The 22,053-nt window shown below is 36.6% G+C and overlaps 1 protein-coding gene across 1 annotated transcript in view; it reads right to left on the minus strand.

Moving 5' to 3' along the window:
* The window catches only part of ITGA1 (integrin subunit alpha 1), a 175,111-nt gene that overhangs the window by 118,091 nt on the left and 34,967 nt on the right, over positions 1-22,053 (minus strand). The gene's annotated exons all lie outside the window — the stretch shown is intronic.

Below are 22,053 nucleotides of genomic sequence, written 5' to 3' on the forward strand. Positions count from 1 at the left end.
TCACCCTTTAAATCCTCAGGGGAGGAAGCTTTCTCCTTGCTGCTTCCAAAGGGAATGCAAGCTGATTGCCTCCACCCAGAAATGGCTTCCTAAGCAGGCCTGAGATTTGCTCTGCTTCCCTCTCAATCAAGCAGTGGACAGAAAGCTTACCCTAATACACTAGAGCCTCTGTATAGTGTTGGTGGTGATAACCTCACAGGTTGCTGTCCATGATCTATCTAAATCACATGACATATCTAAAGAGCTTACTCAGTGCTTGACACACACTAGGTATTCAATGAGAGTTAATTCTCTTCAATTTCCTTAAAGTTCAGGTAACGAAAACCCTTTACAAAGTGAGACTCTCCCCTAAAAGGGTTCTGGATGGTGCCAAATTCTGTCAAATGGATGGTGCCAAATTCCATGTTTGGTACTACTTTTTAAAGTATACTTGTGAAGTTACAAAACATTCCTCTCCTAGATGCAACTGAGAATTCTTCCCAAAGAGCACTCCCTTATAAAATTACAAGCATCATAAGGCACATTCAGAGGTAATTAAATTCACTGTTCTTTATTAAAACCATGATACAGCTACACACATCTTGAAAAATTCTCTTTCCTTACTCATTATAAACCCTAAATCCAAACTCGAATTCATTCTATGCTCTAATTCATAATCTTCAATTTTAACATTATTGTTTCTTTGTTGCACAGGATTGTACTAATTTAGAGAAAATTTTGTTCTTAAAGAAAGATATTTATGTATACCTATTTATAAAGTCTTCCTTGATCTTTCCAACTGGAAATAATCTTTTTAGTTACTAAATCCTCCTCTTTCGTTTTTTGAATATCTCTCATGGAAATAATTATTAAATACTATTTTATTTACATTGTAATTATCTCTGTGTGATTTCTCCCCGCCTAGTTTGGAAAATTCTTAAAAGCAGGGACTCTCTTCCTTATCTTTCTTATCCCTTCTCAAAATCTAGCCTAACTCCTTGTACACAGATGGGCAATAACATATTTGTAGAATAAACACACTGAAGGAAAAAGTGTACCGGTTGAAGTTAGAGCTGAACTGACAACTATTTCATTTTAGCTAAGAAAGACTTAATGGAGATGGAAACTTTCAAGTTAGATTTTTAAAGGGAGGGAGAGATTCAAGTTGGCAGTGAGAAGAAAATATGTCCCAAGGATTTGGGAGGGTCTCTACAAGTAATAAGACATACAAGGGGACAAATACGGTTGCAAAATCATAGAGAGATTTGCCTGGCTCGTGTGGAAGATGCAGACAAAGAATGGAAGGCTAGCATAGGTCCATTTATGTACATTTCCTGCTCCTACTTCAAGTGTGATGGAGAACAGCTGGTTACCATCTTCTGTATAATTGCCTTTCACATATTTGAAGACAGTTTTAAACACGGTTTGCTCTACTCCAAACTAAATAGTACATGCTCCTACCCTTCTCTCACAGGTTTATTTTTTTGAAAACTTGCAACAGATTATCTTTGATATGACAGAGACACAAAGTAGTACGTCTACAACAGGATTTCTCAACTTTAGTGTTATTGACATTTTGAGTCAGAAAATGATTTGTTATGAAATTCTATACTTTATGTTGTAGCAGCATCTGTGGTCCCTGTCCACATGATGCCAGTAGCACTCCCTGAGTGATGGAGATCAAAAATGTCTCCAGACACTGACAAATTCTCCTGGGACCAAAACTGCCCAAGTTGAAAATGACCATTCTATAGATAAGGACCAGAACACCACCACCCATGATTTTGTTGAAGAAGATGATGGAAAAACAACTGGCCTGCAGACCAGCAGCATCTGCATCACCCGGAGCTTGTGAGGGATCCAGAATCTCAGGTTCCACTCGGATTTCCTGAACCAGTATCTCCATCCCAACAAGATCCCCGGGAAGTTCAATTCCTGTTAAGCTTTGAGAGGTGTAAGCCTGTAATATGGTAACCCTCTTTCATAATGTTGATGCAGGTGACATAATTTACCTAAATTAAAAGTACTCACCATCTTTTAGACCAAACGGGGAAAGGATTATCATTAGTCAGATTCAAGTTCACCTGCTCTTGAAATATTTTTCCAGCACTTTATTGTCTTTAATATATGTTCTCCCAAAGGCCATTCATGATACTCCTCAATATAAGACCGAGAGCTTTTGGTTTCCTTTTTAGGCCTGTTTATTCCACATGTTGTGTGGAATGTCCGGGGGGAGGGGGGTGTGCTGCACTTTTTTTTTTTTCATTTCCTGTCTTCAGAATTCTACAGGCAATTTGCCCAAAGTGATTGTAAATCAGTCTCTTTCATGTTTGCTAAGGCACCAAAGAGACTGAAGCACAGGAGATGACAAAAAAAATAGTTTACATCTTATTCTTTTGATTTAAAGAAGTGCACAAACAGTGAAAGCAGCTTCTTGTATTTTTGAGTTTGATGCTCATTTTGTTATACTAAGTTGTCTTGGAACTTTATGTACCAGAGGTAAAGTAAAAATCATACTTATTCTTCGTCAAAGTCAAAAAACAAAAACAAAGCTGAGGGGGCTTAAGGGGCCATATAGGGTGAAAATGATGGGAAATAAGACATAGACAATAGTCAGATGTCAAAATTAAGTTCTGATTTCACATGTACCAGCAAAAGAGGAATTTTTTTCCCTTAATAATAACATAATTACTATGTGTTATTCTTCACATGCTCCTTCTCATATAATTTCCCCACAACCTTACAGTTAGTGTTATTATCACTGCTATGCAAATGAAGAGAAGGAGGCTCAGGATAGCAGAGAAATTTGCCCACATTTCCCCAGGATTCCTAAAATTCACATTAATTTGATTTCTACATCTTATCGCTAAAACTGAAAAGGGCTAGGAGAAGGCAACGTTACTATTAGTCCATGTAATTACATCTTCTGAGAAGCAAAATTGGGAAAGAGGCCTTCTACAGTGGCCATGGCTAAGAAAATGGGGATGAGGGGGATGACTGGAGTAAGGAGAGAAGTCATGCCTGCAGAGCTCTAGATAAAGCATCATGAGATATTTCAGCCAAAACATTCATGTTCAGGTAGAAAAGAAATGCAAAGGCTTGCTCTCTTTCAAATATGATTATATGTGTTATATATTTAAGGGCTAAAAACTGAGAGGAAGATGAGATTGTTGGTATTGAAAGCCCTTTTCCTCACTTGCAATGTATAATGAAACATCTTTATAATATCAGTGCTATAAATCTGAAATTTTAATTAGTTCAATTACTCTTGATGGCTAAGTGAGTTGGATCTTAATTTTGGTGTACATGATTACCTTAAAAGATAAAATTTGAGAGGTACCTGGGTGGCTCGGTTGAGCATCCAACTCTTGGTTTCAGCTCAGGTCATGATCTCTGGATCGTGGGATTGAACCCCGCTGTGCTCAGCGGGGAGCCTGCTTCTCTCCCTCTTCCTCTCCCTCTGCCCCTCCCCCTGCTTGTGTGTGCTCTCTCTTTCTCTCTCTCTAAAATAAAGAAAAATCTTTTTAAACAAGACAAAGTTTGATAGTGTAACTGGATCTATCCAAAAATATAGTACTACATAATTCTAGTTGATCTGATATCTGAAGTGATTATTTTTACAGCATTGCAATCTTGAGAAGGATGAGACAAAGAAATCCAGTGGTGAAGACAACAGAAAATAAAAATAGAATAAAAAAACAACATTAGAGCCTTGAGCCTTGATGTAGAATCAACACAAGTATTTGGAAATGGTATCATAGTCTCAAATACAGGAATACATATTTTCTGGAAAAAATACTGTACCCAACTCACCGTCTCCAAGCAATTGAAACTTCCCTATACAATTATGTAAGAGGAAAGTCTGGCTCAATCAATCCCACCATTCAGAGTTCTTTCATCAGAAATGATGTAATATGTCAGCATGATATCTACCTCTGTCAGCAAGTCCAGAAAAGCCAATCCAAATAAACACCTCGATGTTCAAGCATTTTCCAAGTTTCATCCTGGGAGGTTGCTTTTTAACTGCAGCTTGCTGTAGTGGGTGAATTGTTTTGACTTTAGTGCTAACGTCCTGTGGGCCTCCAATTAATACATATGGTATTTGAACTTCAAAGTGAGTGTGTGTTTATGTGTGTATCTGTATCTGGCTGGTGGAAAGGAGGCAAGGAGGCCTAATTCTTGGCACATAGTAGGTGTTTAATACAAGTTTGTTAAATGAAACAGGATGGAATAAACACAGAAATGAAGAGTTCTCATATAAAAGTCATTCTGGCTGTAAGAACTTGTACCCTTTTGTAAATGCTGCCCAGAATATTAAACTCCAATGGAGTGTTTCCCAAACATCCTTTGTTAAAAATCCCCCTTTTAAATTTTTCTACATAAGTTTGTTCTTTCACAGTGTTTATTTTCCTTTGTAGTATCTACAGACATCTGCTCTTTTCCCATATCCTTCCACCACAAATAATTGCCTACTCTGCCAGCTCTTCTCAGACTGTCCCTTCTCTTGAAATTCTTAAACAGTCTCAGTTTCCCAACGCCTCCACCCTATCACCATCATCTTCTGGCTCTGTTTTTTACAGGATGAAAAAGCTGCAGAACCTCAGGAGTCCCTGGACCCCATTGTGGGAAACATGACTTGCGTGTTTGTGCAAGCAATGTGAGCACAGAACTCTGTTCTCCAGCTGCCCTGGCATCCTGGGAGCTGAACTCATTAATTTCTGTGACTACACAGCATGGAGTGCTGCATGGGGAAAGGCGTATTACACTTTAGAACAGAGCAGGGTTGCATCCTATTCAAGAATTTACACTGAAATGTGAGATACAAAGTCTTTGGATGTGTAAAAGTATGAATGAAATTTGTACTTTTGTTAATGAAAAATTTTCAGTAGATTTTATTTACATATAGTATCTTCTCAGTGAGACAGTAAGACATTGTCAGTAAGTTTATTTTTCTTAGCATGCATAACAGGTACTTTTGAGGCCCAGGAAAGCAAAGAGGTAGTATGAACTGTAAAATAAATGGTTCCAGGCACTAACAGGTTGTATTATTGATTCTCCTACAGATTCAATAGGAAAATTTTTCTGGATGCCTTGGGTACTGGCTTTTGAAGTCCATACACATGTTGGAGTGTGTGACACAGGTTTACTACTTCAGATACTTCTATTGCTTCACTGGAGAGAGTGAATTCTACTTCTTTTTTGTTTGTGTGTTTAATAACTCCAGTAGAAATTAGGAAATTTAAAATAATTCATATCACTGTGTATGCTCCCTCTTTGCTTTCCTGATCCATGAAACCACCTCTTGTGCACATTAGCGAAAATAACAGGATTGGCAATGTGTTACTGGCTCATATATATCATGGAGAAGAAATTATATGTAAAGTAACATAATTCATTGAAAAAATCTGTAAATAAAGGTAGAATTTTTTTTTTAAAGATTTTATTTATTTATTTGACAGAGAAAGACACAGTGAGAAAGGGACAAGTAGGGGGAGTCGGAGAAGAAGCAGGCTTCTCGCGAAGCAGGGAGCCCGATGTGGGGCTTGATGCCAGGACCCTGGGATCATGACCTGAGCCGAAGGCAGACGCTTAACGACTGAGCCACCCAGGCGTCCCAAAGGTAGAATTTTTTAATCAGGTTTTTCTTCTCAGGCATTTACGGACACAATGCATATGGTACCTGGGTAAGATGTGACTCTGAGATTGAAACAAAAGCATCTCAAAAACATGCAAAAGATTATCCAGTTATCTAATGTACAAATGGTATAAAAAGAGCCAAAAGTGGGGCACCTGGGTGGTGTGGTCAGTTAAGCAGCTGACTCTTGGTTTTGGCTCAGATCATGATCTCAGGGTCTTAAGATGGAGCCCTGCATGGGGCTTCATGTGGAGTCTGCTTAAAACTTTTTCTCCCTCTCCCTCTGCTCCTCCCGCACCTAAAATAAATGAATAAATCTTAAAAAAAAAAAAAGATCCAAAAGCCATTCTCTCTTAATTGTACAATTTGTAGTTAGGAACTAAAATTGTTTAAGTGAAAACACACTTATGTGTAACACAAAATAGAAATGAATGGAAAAATTCCAACATGTGAAAAAATCAGTTAAATTAAGTTGTGATTATTTAGACTGGAAAGTAATTACTGGCATTTTGAATCAACTATAATATTTTTTCAAGGATTGAGTATGCCTGGACTTTTTAAAATGTCTTGATTTTTATGCAAGGTTTTAGGAATACAATCAACATATAAAATGATCTACCTATATTTTATTTTGCCATGGACCACAAAGGGGTATTAGCTTTAACTTGCCTTAAACTTTCATATTTTTTTATTTTCCATAATGCTCAGAAGCAGGAGGCAAAGTATACAGATTTATAACATTCCTCTTTTGATGGAATAAGGTTATCTAAATACTTTCTGGTTTAACACACAAGTGGTCAATCATTAACATTAATAAATTAAAAGCTTCATGAAGCTAAGTAACAAAATAAAATACTGTGTAATCCCCAGTATATCCCAAATCAAAAACAAAGTCTATAAGAAAATAGTTGCTCATCCTAGAGTTACCCAGTAGTTTTAATTGGCAATTTCAAATTGCATAGATTAAGAGATGCCTTATTGATTCTCATATACCATGTAATGGGCTAATTTTTCTAGATGTCCCTAATAATATACTAGCACTTAGACTAAAATGATTCTTTACAATATTTCCCTCCCTTCCTAGCTAATTTTTATAGCTAGTTTTCATTTTATCATTCATTACCAAACCTCTTCATTCAATAGTTTTTTGGTACCTCTGTTCGATTTAAAACTTGTTCAGTTTATCAAGAGAAAATAATGGAAGTCAAATGAATATAACTTGTGGTTCATCTGAAAAAAAAAGGAAAATAAATCAGAAAGTATTTTAAAGGACATGGGTTTGTTTATAAAAGATGAAGAAAAATCTCAGTAGCCTGGAATGTTGAAATATTTCAGAAGGCAAGGGTCAGTAGAATGCTTGTTTTCTTTTCAGAGGAAATAGATAACTTAATGATGCTTTCTTTTCTGTTTTGAGATAGCTCCAATTTTGTTTTCTTAGCTATAATTGTTGTTGCTAAGACTATGATGATCTTTCAGCACTTAGAACATTAGTTGAGCAATAAATCCTTGGATTCAAACTCTCTTCCTATCTAGCAGCATCATCTTTTACATTCTTTCCATTCGTCTCCTAGAGTATCTGGTAATTGAAGTAAATACAGATGTTATAATCAAAATCCCCAAGACCTGGCAGCCAATATTTTCCTTAAATGGAAGCATACTAGTACTTAGAATCACAATCCTGGTGACCAAGTACTTGTTATATACAAGGATCTTGAAATTCGAGTAGAGGTTATCTGTGGACTGGGGGCAAGAGAAGGAAGAGAATAGGATCCAAAAGGAAATAAAAATGTGGTTTTAACTTTATATGTTTTTAGAGGAAAATGCTTACTTCCCTTTCTTCATGGAAGGGAGCTCTGTGAGGTGTAACCCTCCTTGTCTGTATCTATGTCTGTCTCCTTTCACACTTAAATGATTGGTGAGTTTGGAAAGAGAAGCTGTACGGGTAGCTCAGTCTTTTCTTACTTGTTTTCTCTTAGAAGTGAGCCTGCCTAGGGCGCCTGGGTGGCTCAATTGGTTAAGCGACTGCCTTCGGCTCAGGTCATGATCCTGGAGTCCCAGGATCGAGTCCCACATTGGGCTCCCTGCTCAGCAGGGAGTCTGCTTCTCCCTCTGACCCTCCCCCCTCTCATGCTCTCTGTCTCTCATTCTCTCTCTCGCAAATAAATAAAATCTTAAAAAAAAAAAAAAGTGAGCCTGCCTACAGAAAAAACAAAAACAAAAACAAAATAATGCTTTGTTCTATTTCCCCTGTATCAGACTCTGAGTTGGGGGTGGAGGGTAAGTCAGCTTCGTCTAAGGGTTAATAGTGGAAATTTCATTCATCAGCCATGCTCCATTCTGATTCTTGGTCATTTCCCAATCAGTTTTAGCTTCATTGTCGAAGAGATTTGCTCATTATTGGGCTTTCTAAAAAATCCTAATAGTGTTTTATTTCTCATGAAAAATAAATAATTATGGGACAATGTTTAGATTTTGCAAATCTGGGCACTGGGCACATTTATGTTTATTGTTATTCCTTTAATTTTCTTTCTTTTTTTTTTTTCATTTCGAGAAAAGTTTAATGCCATTATACCAAATCAACCATATAAGATTCTCCTCTGAAAAAATAATACTTTGTGTTATTTTCAGAAATATTTCTTTCATATATTTAAAAGAGGTTATTGGTTTCTCTATTTACTGGAATATGAAATGAAGCCTGCTTTATAATTACAATGACTTTTTGGGTTTTTTTTCGGGGTAACCCATCCCCCCACCCCCCTCTCCTCTAAGTCTTTAATTTTCTTATTAGTTTAAAGAATTTCAAGAGAAAAAAGAACTTCTAAATATTTTTTGTATAATTATTATTATGTTTAAAGATGTGTTGACATGATATATCTTCTCTAATTCTTTTTAATTTTATTAATTTTTAAAATTTCGTATCTCAACACAGAATTAGAACAAACACAATGCTATTCTTGTTTCTAGGAGCTGCAAGGAGACACAAAATAAAATAATTTGAATGTATCATCTTAATTATCTTTACCCATTTCTTATTTTCTACAATCCCTTCACTATCAATGACATTGAGAGTAAGGGGTGGGGGGTCTGTAGAAGAAGATATAAGGAGGCATGATTAGGATAAGGGGGAGATATGATATTTCAGAGGCAGGCAAGGTGAACAAGGGCATGTGGAGATCTGACCAAGGATGGTTTGCTATGGCAGCTGCATCTTATACTCACACTCTGGTGGATATTGCTGGTGGCCAAAAAAATTAAGATTTTAGGAATGAGATTAATACTATGATTAGCCAAAGTTTCCAATTTGCTTAACAAATACACTGGTCTGAAAAGGAACTGACTGCTAGAATTTTCACTATTTCTTTTCCAGTCCTTGTCCACAGTCTAGTTTCTTGGACTGTGCTATTTATATGGCTGTGTCTGCCTCTTCAGAGAACTGAAGACGATCCAAATCATGGAACTGAGAGTTATATTAAGAAAGAGACAAATGTGATGCTCCAGGAACTCATAATTCCTTACTCTGGGAGAAGTTTAAAAAATATGGAAGTAAGTCAAGTAACACTTACTGATTTTCCACTGGCCATCTTTATTTCACAAACACTAGGCACTCAGGGAAGATGTAAAAGAAACAGGTCATCACTCAGTTTAGAACTGTCCAGCATGCCAGAGGTGTACTGAACATTGCTTCTGAGAATATAAACATATAAAGATGGAAGGAAAAATGCCAAGAAGTTGTACACTTACCAGTAAGGTTAAACAGGATAGAGCAGGATTATGGCAGATGAATGAGCATGCGTATTTGACAATTTTCCTTAAGTATTGCAACTTTAGAAAGCTTGCTGACTTCATTGTTTCTAATCATTCCATGTATTCTTGCAACTCTCTAATCTTAAATTATTATTTGGATCTTTAAAGGGGCAGAAATTAGCACAACCAAATCAATAGCAACCACAAAGACTACATTCCATTGACATCAATGGAATCTAGTACCACATTTCCTCCCAGAAGGGAGCCCATGATATATTACAGAATGTTACATGAGAATTTTTAAGACCTTAGAGTTAAAGAAAATTTGTATCTTATAAAAATGGAAAGATAATTAAGTGGATTAGACTGGATATACTTTTTTTATGAGGGGATAGTCAGGATCCTGAGGGTTCTATATAGTAGCTTATCCTCATGAAAGGCCATTTTACTGTCTTTTCAAAGATTTTGAAAGGACATATTTTCCATCTAGTGATACTACACCAAGGTTAACACTCCAATTTTAAAGTTTTTGATGGCTTACCAAAACAAAAAGTTTGAGAAAAACAACTAAAAACAACCAAACAAAATTAAACTCTTTGAGCAATGGGATCGGGGGGAGTCAGGGATGAAAAAATATATATGGATTTAGATATTTCTGTTAGGATAAAAAGGGTCTTCTCAATACCTAGAATATTTGTTGTCAGTATTTAAATATGCTTTCAGGTTTCTAGTGATAGTGTTCGTTCTCTATTCTAACATAGGGTAGGTATTAAGTGGTTATATGTTTTATATCCTGCAAGAAAAATCTGTTTGACCCTTGATCAAACTGTTGAGTTTAGGGGAAACTGCAAAGAATTAATTATGACTTCCTAATATATGACTTCTATAGAGATAAATCATAAAACATTATAGTTTTACACCTTACCTATTACTTAAGTTGGCTGTTCCATTTCACCAGAAGTCAGCAACTACCGTCTTATGGCAACCACCTTATTCCAACCAAGGGTTTCAGAGGGTGCTACCATGTTTTTAAGTGACACTGGGGGATCCAGACTATAGCTGACTGGCCCAAGAATGAGCATCAGATTTAAAATGAACCATCTGGTATCTCACCCTCCTGGCCACAGTTGATTAACTCTAAGGCAGCCAATCCAAGTACTCAACTCTCTTATATCAGGTTGGCAACTTTTGTAGACTCTTGTCTGGTGGTGAAGATCATGGAACAAGACACTCAGGAATAGACACAGGCTTCATTCTTGCCAAGAAGGAATTTTAATGGTGTGAGAGTAAAAGCCAGATGAGGGAAAGAGAGAATTCTAAGATACAGAAGGGAAGTGAGATATTGTCTAGTCCAGTTAGTGGTCCCCCTTCAGTTTCATTGCTCCACTGTGGCTGGGGGAAGAATGGGAAAGAAGAACGAGGCAGGGTAGCTAAGAAAAACAGATGGCTACCATGACCTGACTCAATGCTTCCTTCTTACTTCCCCCAAAGGCCATTAAAAACTTTAAAAAGACAGAGTAAGAGAGAAAAACAGACTAGCCTGCTCTGTATATAGATTACAAGTATGTAAATAAATGTCTGTATGTAACAACATTCTGCATGTGTTATATTCATTCAGCACACACTAATAAACACCTATCATGTGCAAGGTAGTGTGGAAGAGCCATGAGTGATTAAAAGGCAAAATAAACATTAGCCATGCCCTCAAAGAGCTTTAGTTATTTGTGAGACATAAGGCATAATCAAATAATTAACCATATGAGGTTAAAAAAGAAAAATAAATCCCAGGGGCCATAAGTGATTGCTGTAATGTGACTCCTGTAATTTGGATGCCAATTTTATAAATCTTAATCCTAGCTTTGTTTTTTCTTTTTTCTTTTTTTTTTTTAAAGATTTATTTATTTATTTGACAGAGAGACACAGTGAGAGTGGGAACACAAGCAGAGGGAGTGGAAGAGGAAGAAGCAGGCCTCCCGCCGAGCAGGGAGCCTGATGCGGGGCTCGATCCCAGGACCCTGGGATCATGACCTGAGCCGAAGGCAGACGCTTAACGACTGAGCCACCCAGGCGCCCCCCAGTTTTGTTTTTTCTTTCTTTCCTATTTAGTCATTGAAAAGGTTTGTGCTATCTAAGATTTTATTTATTTATTTATGTGAGGGTGGCGGATGGAGGAGCAGAGGGAGAGGGACAAGCAGACTCTGTGCTGAATGCAGAGCCCAATGCAGGGCTCAATCTCATGACCCTGAGATCATGACCTGAACCAAAATCAAGAGTCGGACGCTTAACTGACTGTGCCACCCAGGCACCCCAGGTCTGTGCTATCTAAAAGAGAATAGGAAATAGATATCTTGGGACTTAATTTGGTTAGTCCTTTATGTACTATGAAAAAGTGTGACACCTTTTTAGTTGACTAGGCAGGTGATTAAATATGCAAAATTTCCCTGGGAAGACTCTACATTTCACATTAGAAAATGCTTTCAGTACTTTAGGTCTGTACTCGAGGCATCACCATGAGTTAAAAATAAAGCCAGATGAAAACATGACACAGAACTCACACTGACTTTCATTGCCCGGTCAGATTTAAAGTTGAAATCTTCCATTATGCAACATAAGAATAATTCATTTAAATACAGGCAAGAGGGCAGGATGGTGGTGATGTCACTACAGAATAATTGCTGCTTTGTGGCAGGCTGATCTTATTAGGAGGGCAGAGCTGAATGAGGCACCAGCTTGCCCCTCCACAGGCTGACACCCTGCCTGGCGCCTACAGCAAAAAATTACAGTGAAAAACGAGGGTGAGTGATTCTGTTGTATGTCAGTTATTTCCCAGCCAAACCCTGAAGCATATTTTTCTTTTCTTTTTTTTTTTGAAGCATATTTTTCCTTCATGTCTTGAGTGCAACTACTATTCCGTACTATGATGAAAGATCACTAATATAATTTGTGTGGACACTTTATAAAATACTTGGCCTATTACTTTAAAAGTATAAAAAGAACTTTTTGAAAAATTTCAAAAATTGGATTTCCTTAATTTTTAACTTTTTACCAGCAAGTAATGATTTTCTGGATGAACTCCAATCAACTTAAAAATGACTGTTATTTTTTTTAATGCCTGTCAAAGAAAGGACAGAAAAAAAAATTCGTTTTTGTTTTTTTAAAGATATACTCCCTGGTGAATACTTAGGACTTACTCAAAACAATTGGGCACCTAAGAGCTTCCAAAATTTATCTTTGAAGACATATAATGGGGACAATTTGAGAAGGTGATGAATCAAAGCTTTGTCATCTATTTCTTAAGAGATTGCACTGAGAAAAAAAGAAAAAAAAGGAACATTGCAGAATTGCATTAGGGTCCAGAAAATTGGCTTCTAAGAAGCTTTTAGTTTTCTGAATAAGGCTATTGTCCAAATTCTTAAATTTATATGTTCTCATAGTAAAACAACTTTTCACAGAACTACTAACACTTATTAGCTTTTTTTATATTTGGGAACTCAAATAACTTTTAATATATTAGGTCAAATGTCATTCTTAAGAAGAAAGGATTACTTCATTTACATATTTATTTAACTGATGCATGAAATGAGACCCTAACAAAATTGTTCATAAGCTACATGTCACACTAAAATACAAAGGTGCTGTGGCTTAAGTGTTAGGATAGTATGCCTTTATGACCTGAATCCTCAGCCAATTGCAAACCATACCAAAGTTGAGGATCACAGTGGTCAAAGGCCCAAGTCTTAACAATAACAATGATTTAATTATTCATAATTGACAAAAACAAAAACAAACAACAACAACAACAAAAAACAAGAGTGTATCATGTGTAACAGTGTGAACACACACACACAAATATGCTTTCTGGACATTTTAATGGAGTCCTGCTTTTGGCAATACCAAAAACCCCCAAATCCTTTAGTATCTTAAAAGGTATTTTCTATGTATGTGAATATGGTACTGTTCTCATTAGTTTCCTCTCAAAAAAAGAAAAAGAAACCCCACATAAATGTCCTTTGAAAGCCTTACTTGAAAAGTTCTTTTCACAATCATAATTATTGAAGACATTTTTCAAAAACTGATTAAGAATTTCTCCCTTATAGGGTGGCAAGTTTATACAATTTTCTTTCTCTCCCTAACCTATAGATCTTTTGTCACAAAAACTGATTACCACATTTAAAAAAAAATTTACCATTTCTTTTCTTAAAGACTTTTTTAAAAAAAATATTAAAGCATAACATATATTCAGTATAGGGTGATAAATTGTGTCCCCTCAAAAATATGTCCAAAGTCCCAACCTCTGGTGTCTGTGAATGTGACCTTATTTGGAAGGAGGATCTTTGCAGATGTAATTAAGTTAAGGGTCTTGGGATGAGATCATCTTGCATTTAGAGTGGGCCCAAAATTCACTGATTGCTATCCTCATAAAAAGGGAGAGGGAGATTTGGGATACCTAGAACTAAAAACACAGAGGAGAAGACATGTGAAGACAGGTAGAGACTAAAGAAATGTGTTTGCAAGCCATGAAATGCCAAGAAATTCTAGGAACTACCAGAAACTAGAGAAGGCAAGGAAAGATTCTTCCCTAAATCCTTCAGAGGGAACATAGCTTGATTTTGGACTGCCAGCCTCCAGACCTGTGAGAGAATAAATTTCTGGGTTTTTGTTTTTACTTTTTTTCCTTTCCAGTTTTATTGACATATGACTGACATACAGCACTATATAAGTTTAAGCTGCATAGCATAATGATTTGACTTATATATGTCATGAAATAAGTACAAGTTTAGTTAACATTCATTATATATATATATGTATATATACACACACACACGCAGAAAGAGACAAAAATGTTTTTGTTGTGATGAGAACTCATAGGATTTGATTTACTCTCTCTTTTTTTTAAATTTTATTTTATTATGTTATGTTAGTCACCATAAAATACATCATTAGTTTTTGATTTACTCTCTTAACAACTTTCATATATACCATACAGAAGTGTTAGCTGTAGACATCATGTTGTACATTACATCCCCTGTACTATTCATCTTAAAAGTGGAAGTTTGTACTTTTTGACCATATTCATCCAATCCTCTCTCTCCCTACTCCCTACCTCTAGTAACCACAAATCTGATCTCTTTTTCTATGAGTTAGGTTTTGTTTAGTTTTGTTTTTTAATACTCCATATGTAAGTGAGAGCCTACAACATTTGTCTTCCTCAGTCTGACTTATTTCACTTATATCCGAATGCCTTCAGGGTTCATACATGTTGTCAAAAATGGCAGAATTTTCTTCTTTTTTTATAGCTAAATAATACTCCTGTGTGTGTGTGTGTGTGTGTGTGTATCACATCTTTATCCATTCTTCTGTCAACGGACACTTAATTTGTTTCCATGTCTTGGCTATTATAGATAATGCTGCTATGAGCATGGAGGCGCAGATATCTCTGACATAGTGTTTTCATTTTCTCAGGCTATAGTCCCAGATGTAGAATTACTGGATCATATGGTAGTTCTGTTTTTAATTTCTTAAGGAACCTCCATACTGTTTTCCATACTGACTATACCAATTTACATTCCCACCAATAGTGCACAAGGGTTCCCTTTTCTCCATCTCTCACCAGCATTTATTATCTCTTGTCCTTTTGATACTAGCCCAAATTTCTGTTTCTTTAAGCCACTGTGCTTGTGGTAATTTGTTACAGCAGCCCTAGGAAACAAATACCTTCAGAAAAGGGCACATATCCTCATTTTTTACAAATGTACATAAGGGCACAAAGTAACACACTCATGTAACTGCCACCCAAATCTGGAAAAGGAACATTTTCGGCACAACTGAAGCCCTTTGGGGTCCATTTCCTTTAAAACTACGAAGCAACTCAACAACAAAGAGGCAAACAACCCAATTAAAAAAATGGGCAAAAGTAATTAGTAGTAATTATTTGTAGTAATTAGAACCCTCATATATTGCTGATGGAAATATAACATCATGTAGCTCCTGTGGAAGATAGTTTGGTGATTCCTTGAAAAATTAAACATTAAGTTACCATGTGACCCAACAATTCCACCTCCAAGTTTAATACACCAAAGATAGGTTCACATAAAAACTTGTACACGATTGTTCATAGCAGTATTATTCATATAGCCAAAAAGTGGAAACAACCCAAATGTCTATCAACTGATGAATGGATAAGCAAAATGTGATATATCCATCTAATAGAATATTATTCAGCTATAAAAAGGAATGAAGTACTGATACACACTACAACATGAATCAACCAGATTTGTGGTTTTCAGGGCCTCAGAGGAAGGAGAAATGGGAGTGATTGCTTCATGGATTTGGGATTTCTATTTGGAGTGGTGAGAAAGCTCTGGAACTGGATAGATAGTGGTAACAGTTGCACAACATTGCAAATGCACTTAGTGCCACTGAATTATAACTTTAAAATGCTTAAATAGCAGGGGCACCTTGGTGGCTCAGTCAGTTAAGCGTCTAACTTTGGCTCAGGTCATTATCTCAGGGTCCTGGGATGGAGCCTGGATCAGGTTCTGCACTCAAGGGGGAGTTTGCTCTCCCTCTCCCTCTGCCCCTCTATGCCCACTCGTGTTGTCTCTCAAATAAATTCTTAAAAAAAATAAAATGGTTAAGTGGTAAATTTTATTTTATATATACTTTACCACAAGAAACAAAATACAAAGCATCTCAATTACTCACCCTAAACATACAACAATATGGTTTTTATTTTTTAATTTAATTTAATTTTATTATGTTAGGTTAGTCACCATACATTACATCATTAGTTTTTTTTTTTTTTTTTGAGAATTGTTGACCATGTCAGTTTAATAAATAGCTAACTTATGTACTAGTGTGAACGTATCGTTTTTTTTTTTTTTTTTTTTTTTATTCTTATGTTAATCCCCTTACATTACAACATTAGTTTTTGATGCAGTGTTCCACGATTCATTGTTTTCGTATAATACCCAGTGCTCCATGCAGTACATGCCCTCCTTAATACCCATCACCAGGCTAACCAATCCCCCCCCCCTCCCCTCTAAAACCCTCAATTTGTTTCTTAGAGTCCATAGTCTCTCAGGGTTCATCTCTCCTTCCGATTTCCCCCACTTCATTTTTCCCTTCCTTCTCCTAATGTCCTCCATGCTATTCCTTATGTTCCACAAATAAGTGAAACCATATGATAATTGACTTTCTCTGCTTGACTTATTTCACTTAGCATAATCTCCTCCAGTCCCATCCATGTTGATGTAAAAGGTGGGTATTCATCCTTTCTGATGGCTGAGTAATATTCTATTGTCTTTATGGACCACATCTTCTTTATCCATTCATCTGTTAAAGGGCATCTTGGCTCTTTCCACAGTTTGGCTATTGGCGGACATTGCTGCTATGAACATTGGGGTGCATATGGCTCTTCTTTTCACTACATCTGTGTCTTTGGGGTAAATACCCAGTAGTGCAATTGCTGGGTCATAGGGTAGCTCTATTTTTAATTTTCTGAGGAACCTCCACACTGTTTTCCAAAGTGGCTGTACCAACTTGCATTCCCACCAACAGTGTAAGAGGGTTCCCCTTTCTCCACAACCTCTCCAACATTTGTTGTTTCTTGCCTTGTCAATTTTTGCCATTCTAACTGGTGTAAGGTGGTATCTCAATGTGGTTTTGATTTGAATTTCCCTGATGGCTAATGATGATGAACATTTTTCATGTGTCTGTTAGCCATTTGTATGTCGTCTTTGGAGAAGTGTCTGTTTATGTCTTCTGCCCATTTTTTGACTTGATTATTTGTTTTTTGGGTGTTGAGTTTGAGAAGTTCTTTATAGATCTTAGAAATCAGCACTTTGTCTGTAGTGTCATTTGCAAATATCTTCTCCCATTCTGTGGGTTGCCTCTTTGTTTTGTTGATTGTTTCCTTTGCCGTGCAGAAGTTTTTTATCTTGATGAAGTCCCAAAAGTTCATTTTTGCTCTTGTTTCACTAGCCTTTGGAGATGAATCTTGAAAGAGGTTGCTGTGGCCAATGTCAAAGAGGTTACTGCCTATGTTCTCCTCTAGGATTTTGATGGATTCCTGTCTCACATTGAGGTCTTTCATCCATTTTGAATTTATCTTTGTGTATGGTGTTAGGGAATGGCAAAGACCCCATCAAAAAGGAGAATTTCAGACTGATATGCCTGATGAATATGGATTCCAAAATCCTCAACAAAATCCTAGCTAATAGGATCCAACAATACATTAAAAGGATCATCCACCACGACTAAGTGGGATTTATCCCTGGGATGCAAGGGTGGTTCAACATTCACAAATCAACAATGTGATAGAACACATTAATAAGAGGAGAGAGAAGAATCATATGGTCGTCTCAATTGATGCAGAAAAAGCATTTGACAAAATACAACATCCTTTCCTGATTAAAACTCTTCAGAGTATGGGGATAGAGGGAACATTCCTCAAGTTCATAAAATCCATCTATGAAAAACCCACAGTGAATATCATCCTCAATGAGGAAAAGCTGAGAGCCTTTCCCTTAAGATCAGGAACACATCAAAGATACCCACTCTCACCATTATTATTCAACATAGTACTAGAAGTCCTAGCAACAGCAAACAGACAACAAAAAGAAATAAAAGTATTCAAATTGGCAAAGAAGAAGTCAAACTCTCTCTCTTCGCAGATGACATGATACTTTAAGTGGAAAATCCAAAAGACTCCATCCCCAAATTACTAGAACTCATACAGCAATTCAGTAATGTGGCAGGATACAAAATCAATGCACAGAAATCAGTTGCTTTCTTATACACTAACAATGCAACTGTAGAAAGAGAAATTAGAGAAATGATTCCATTTAGAATAGCACCAAAAACCGTAAGATACCTTGGAATAAACCTAACCAGAGGTAAAGGATCTATACTCTAGGAACTACAGAACACTCATGAAGGAAATTGAAGAAGACACAAAAAGATGGAAAAATATTCCATGCACATGGATTGGAAGAAAAAACATTGTTTAAATGTCTATGCTCTCCAGAGCAATCTATACCTTCAATGCCATCCCGATCAAAATTCCAATGACATTTTTCAAAGCGCTGGAACAAACAATCCTAAAATTTGTATGAAATCAGAAAAGACCCCGAATCACCAAGGAAATGTTGAAAAAGAAAAACAAAGCTGGGGGCATCACGTTGCCCGATTTCAAGCTATATTACAAAGGAGTGATTACCAAGACAGAATGGTACTGGCACAAAAACAGACATACAGACCAATGGAACAGAATAGAGAACCCAGATATGGACCCTTAACTCTATGGTCAAATAATCTTCCACAAAGCAGGAAAAAATATGCAATGGAAAAAAGACAGTCTCTTCAATAAATGGTGCTGGGAAAATTGGACAGCTATATACAGAAGAATGAAACAATATGCTTTTTAAATTAAACTTTGTATTTTGAAGTACTTGTAGATTCACATGCCATTGTAACAATACGTAGAGTTCCTGCGTACCTTTTACTCAGTTTGCTTTTTAAAGAATCGTCCATCCTTATTTTTCCTATTTAAAACAATAAGATATAAATACCTTTCTTTGGTGGCTAATACAGGATTATATAATTGGACATTCTGCAAATTGGGCTTCCTGCCATTTCATTAGGTAAAAGTACATTTTTACTTGGTTTTACTTGGTTACTAATCAGCCCATTAAGAGAGAACAACCTTCCCAGCTATTTTATCTTTAATGGCAGACAAAAGGAAACACAAATTAGGATAGATATTAAAATTTTGATGCTTCAGGTACATATTCAAATGTATTTTGATATGTGATTTATAGTTGTGTGTGCATGTATTTTTTTAACCCATAGAACAAGGCATGGTCAGGGCTGAAAGAAATTAGGTCACAGACCATTGAGTATGAAAATATAAAACAAATACAGCACTTAAGGTTGGGTCCATTTTCTTCAAGCTATAACTCTGCAAACATCTGACATACCACCTATCTGGGAAGTATAGAACATGTTAATGATATTTTGTATACTTGTGAAATAAATCGGTAAGTGCTGATATGTTTAATTTTTTTGTAAAGCCACTACAGGCAGATGATAATGTATTCTATTTTCTAAGCATTCAAGAGACATGAAAAAGAAATGGTAAAAGCACTATTCGTCAATTTCCCCTTCCTTTTCTCATGTTTTCTCCTGGTTTCCAATTATTTTTCTTCCTTTGCCTTATTTCACAACTCTGTATTGCTTTCTCAGTCCCCATTGGGATATAAATGCCCAACCACAGGCTAAACATTGACCAAATAAATAAACATTTAACCGGTTGTGGGTTCTGCCTAAGCAGGATCATGGGATCAAAACTACAAGTAGAAGAGATCTCTAGAGATACGTGAGCTCTGTTTTCCTACAGCAGGAAAAGACTGGGGTGTCAGAGAGAATAAAATAGCTTTCAGTGTCACTCACTATTAAGGCATATATTTAAAAGTTTGTGATTAGATATTTTTAATCCAGTAATGAAATTGATAGTATTTTGAATATTACATATAGGCCTTTCATTAATTTTGAAAATGATTATCTTCTCTAATATTTTATTGATCAAAAATAATTTGAACTGGTCTCAAAAATATGTATCTTCTTTATTAATATCTCTGTATTTTATTTTTCTATTTTTTTAAAGGTACTGCCTTCTTTTTTTAAAGATTTTATTTATTTATTTGAGAGAGAGAGTGAGGGAGAGAGCAGAAGCTGGGGGGAGAGGCAGACGGAGAGGAAGAAGCAGACTTCCTGCTGAGCAGGGAGCCTGACCTGTGTTGATCCCAGGACGCTGGAATCATGATATGAGCTTAAAGCAGATGTTTAACTTACTGAGACTCAGAGGGGCCCAATGTCTGTGTATTTTAAATAACTCTGTACTTTCTATAATAGGTTTTTTTAATGTTTTTTAAAATTTGTGATTATTTAAAATGCTTAAAAATATCAAAATATTATGTTGTACATCTGAAACTAATATAACGTTGTATGCCAATTATACCTTAATAAAAAATAATAAAATAAAATGCTTAAACACTCCATCCAAATCAGGTGCTTTCATTTTGATCATTTGGTCTGTATTTAGCTCTAAGGTGTATCTAAGGTTCAGAAGGATCTCAGGAAAGCACCACTGAGAGACCTCCCTTACCGTAATAAAGCTCTTTGGACCTGGATCCTTGGAGCTCTCCTTTGAGTACGCATTCAATAAACCCAAGTATGCCCTTGAGGAATCTCAGAAGGCCAGAGCTGGAAAAAAGCCTTATTTAGATCACCTAATCAGCCAGTGTCCTTAAATGATGAGGGAACACTGAGGCCCAAGCAGTTGAAATATCTTGCATAAGACACCATGGCTAGTTTACTGAGGGAACCCAGAGATGACAATTTCTTGCTCTTCATTGAGTTCACAGCTCTATATCCCACAATATGGAGCACATGAAGCAATGATAAGCCATCTTCACTATGCAACCCTGGGATATAATTACAGCTCACACAAGGCAGAAAGATTAGAGGAAGCAGGCCTTCTTCAGTCTGCAGCTGTGTTTCCACTGGGTAAAACAATGTCATGGTTAGAGGCTAGAATAGGGGAGGGTCTGGAGAGGGAGCACAATCAAGCGACAGACTTCCAGTTGGCAACAGGCTGAGGCCTATTGGTCAGGAGCCTGTCTTGAGTATCCCTCAGCCTGTCTAGAGCAGCCAGGGTCCTGAGTGCCAGCTATTCTAGGAAACTAGCAAGGCTGTTGCCTTTCTGGGATGGAGTAAATTACCTGGCCCCACCCAGCCCAAGCTGAAAAGAGTCCCTACATCAATGGGAGGAAGAAGGGAGAAAGCCGTTGGAGGAGGGTTAGATTTCATCTTATTTATCTCTGTATCTCCAGTGCCTTGCATAAAATAGGTGCTCAAAATATGTTTATTTGAATAGAATAACTAATTAGAGCCAGAATTTTGTGGCCAGTCTACCTTAGGCAAAACATTTCTCTTTCTCTGAGCCTCAATTTCCAAGTTTGTCAAGTAGAAATGCCAATAATGATCCTTGTGGTATTGTTCTGGGATTGAAATAAGATTCTGTATGTGAACACCATTTGGGAACTCTAAAGCACTTTGAAATATAAAGGATAAAAAACTGGAAAACTGCCTCCATATGGAAACTTCTCAAATAGATCCAGAGCAAATTTTGTTATTGACATTTTTCTATTCCACAAAATGTATGCAGTCGAAGTTGTAAGAATACAGGCACGTCTATTACGATGTGATATAACCATTCCTAAAAGCAACCTCATGTTTTCTACAGTCTCATGTCAAAATAATACAAATTGTGGTAAAAATAGAGTTGGAGCAGCCTACTGAAAACCTACACAACTTTTTAGCCAAAATACAAACAAAACCACTAACAACCCAAATAAAAATACTAGCATGATTTTAAAGGCATGTTAAATTCCTCACAAATAAATGCTATGCTAAATACAAGGGCTTCAGTGGAGGGGAGTAAGAAAATGTTGAGGTTGCAGAGTTATGGGGACAAGGGGAAAATGAACTGAGTGTGGGGCCGACCATTAATAAGCCCTTCCAAGAAATCACACATATGGCAAAAGTAAGCCAAGAAAAAGAATGGAGGAGAATGGACATTGTACACAGACTGTATTAGTCCATACTTGCTGTGTCCAACTCTTAGTGTACTT

This window comes from Mirounga angustirostris, unplaced genomic scaffold (assembly GCF_029215605.1).
Source record: "Mirounga angustirostris isolate CCGP_5_RB_7025 unplaced genomic scaffold, mMirAng1.0.hap1 SCAF_7, whole genome shotgun sequence".
NCBI lineage: Eukaryota > Metazoa > Chordata > Mammalia > Carnivora > Phocidae > Mirounga > Mirounga angustirostris.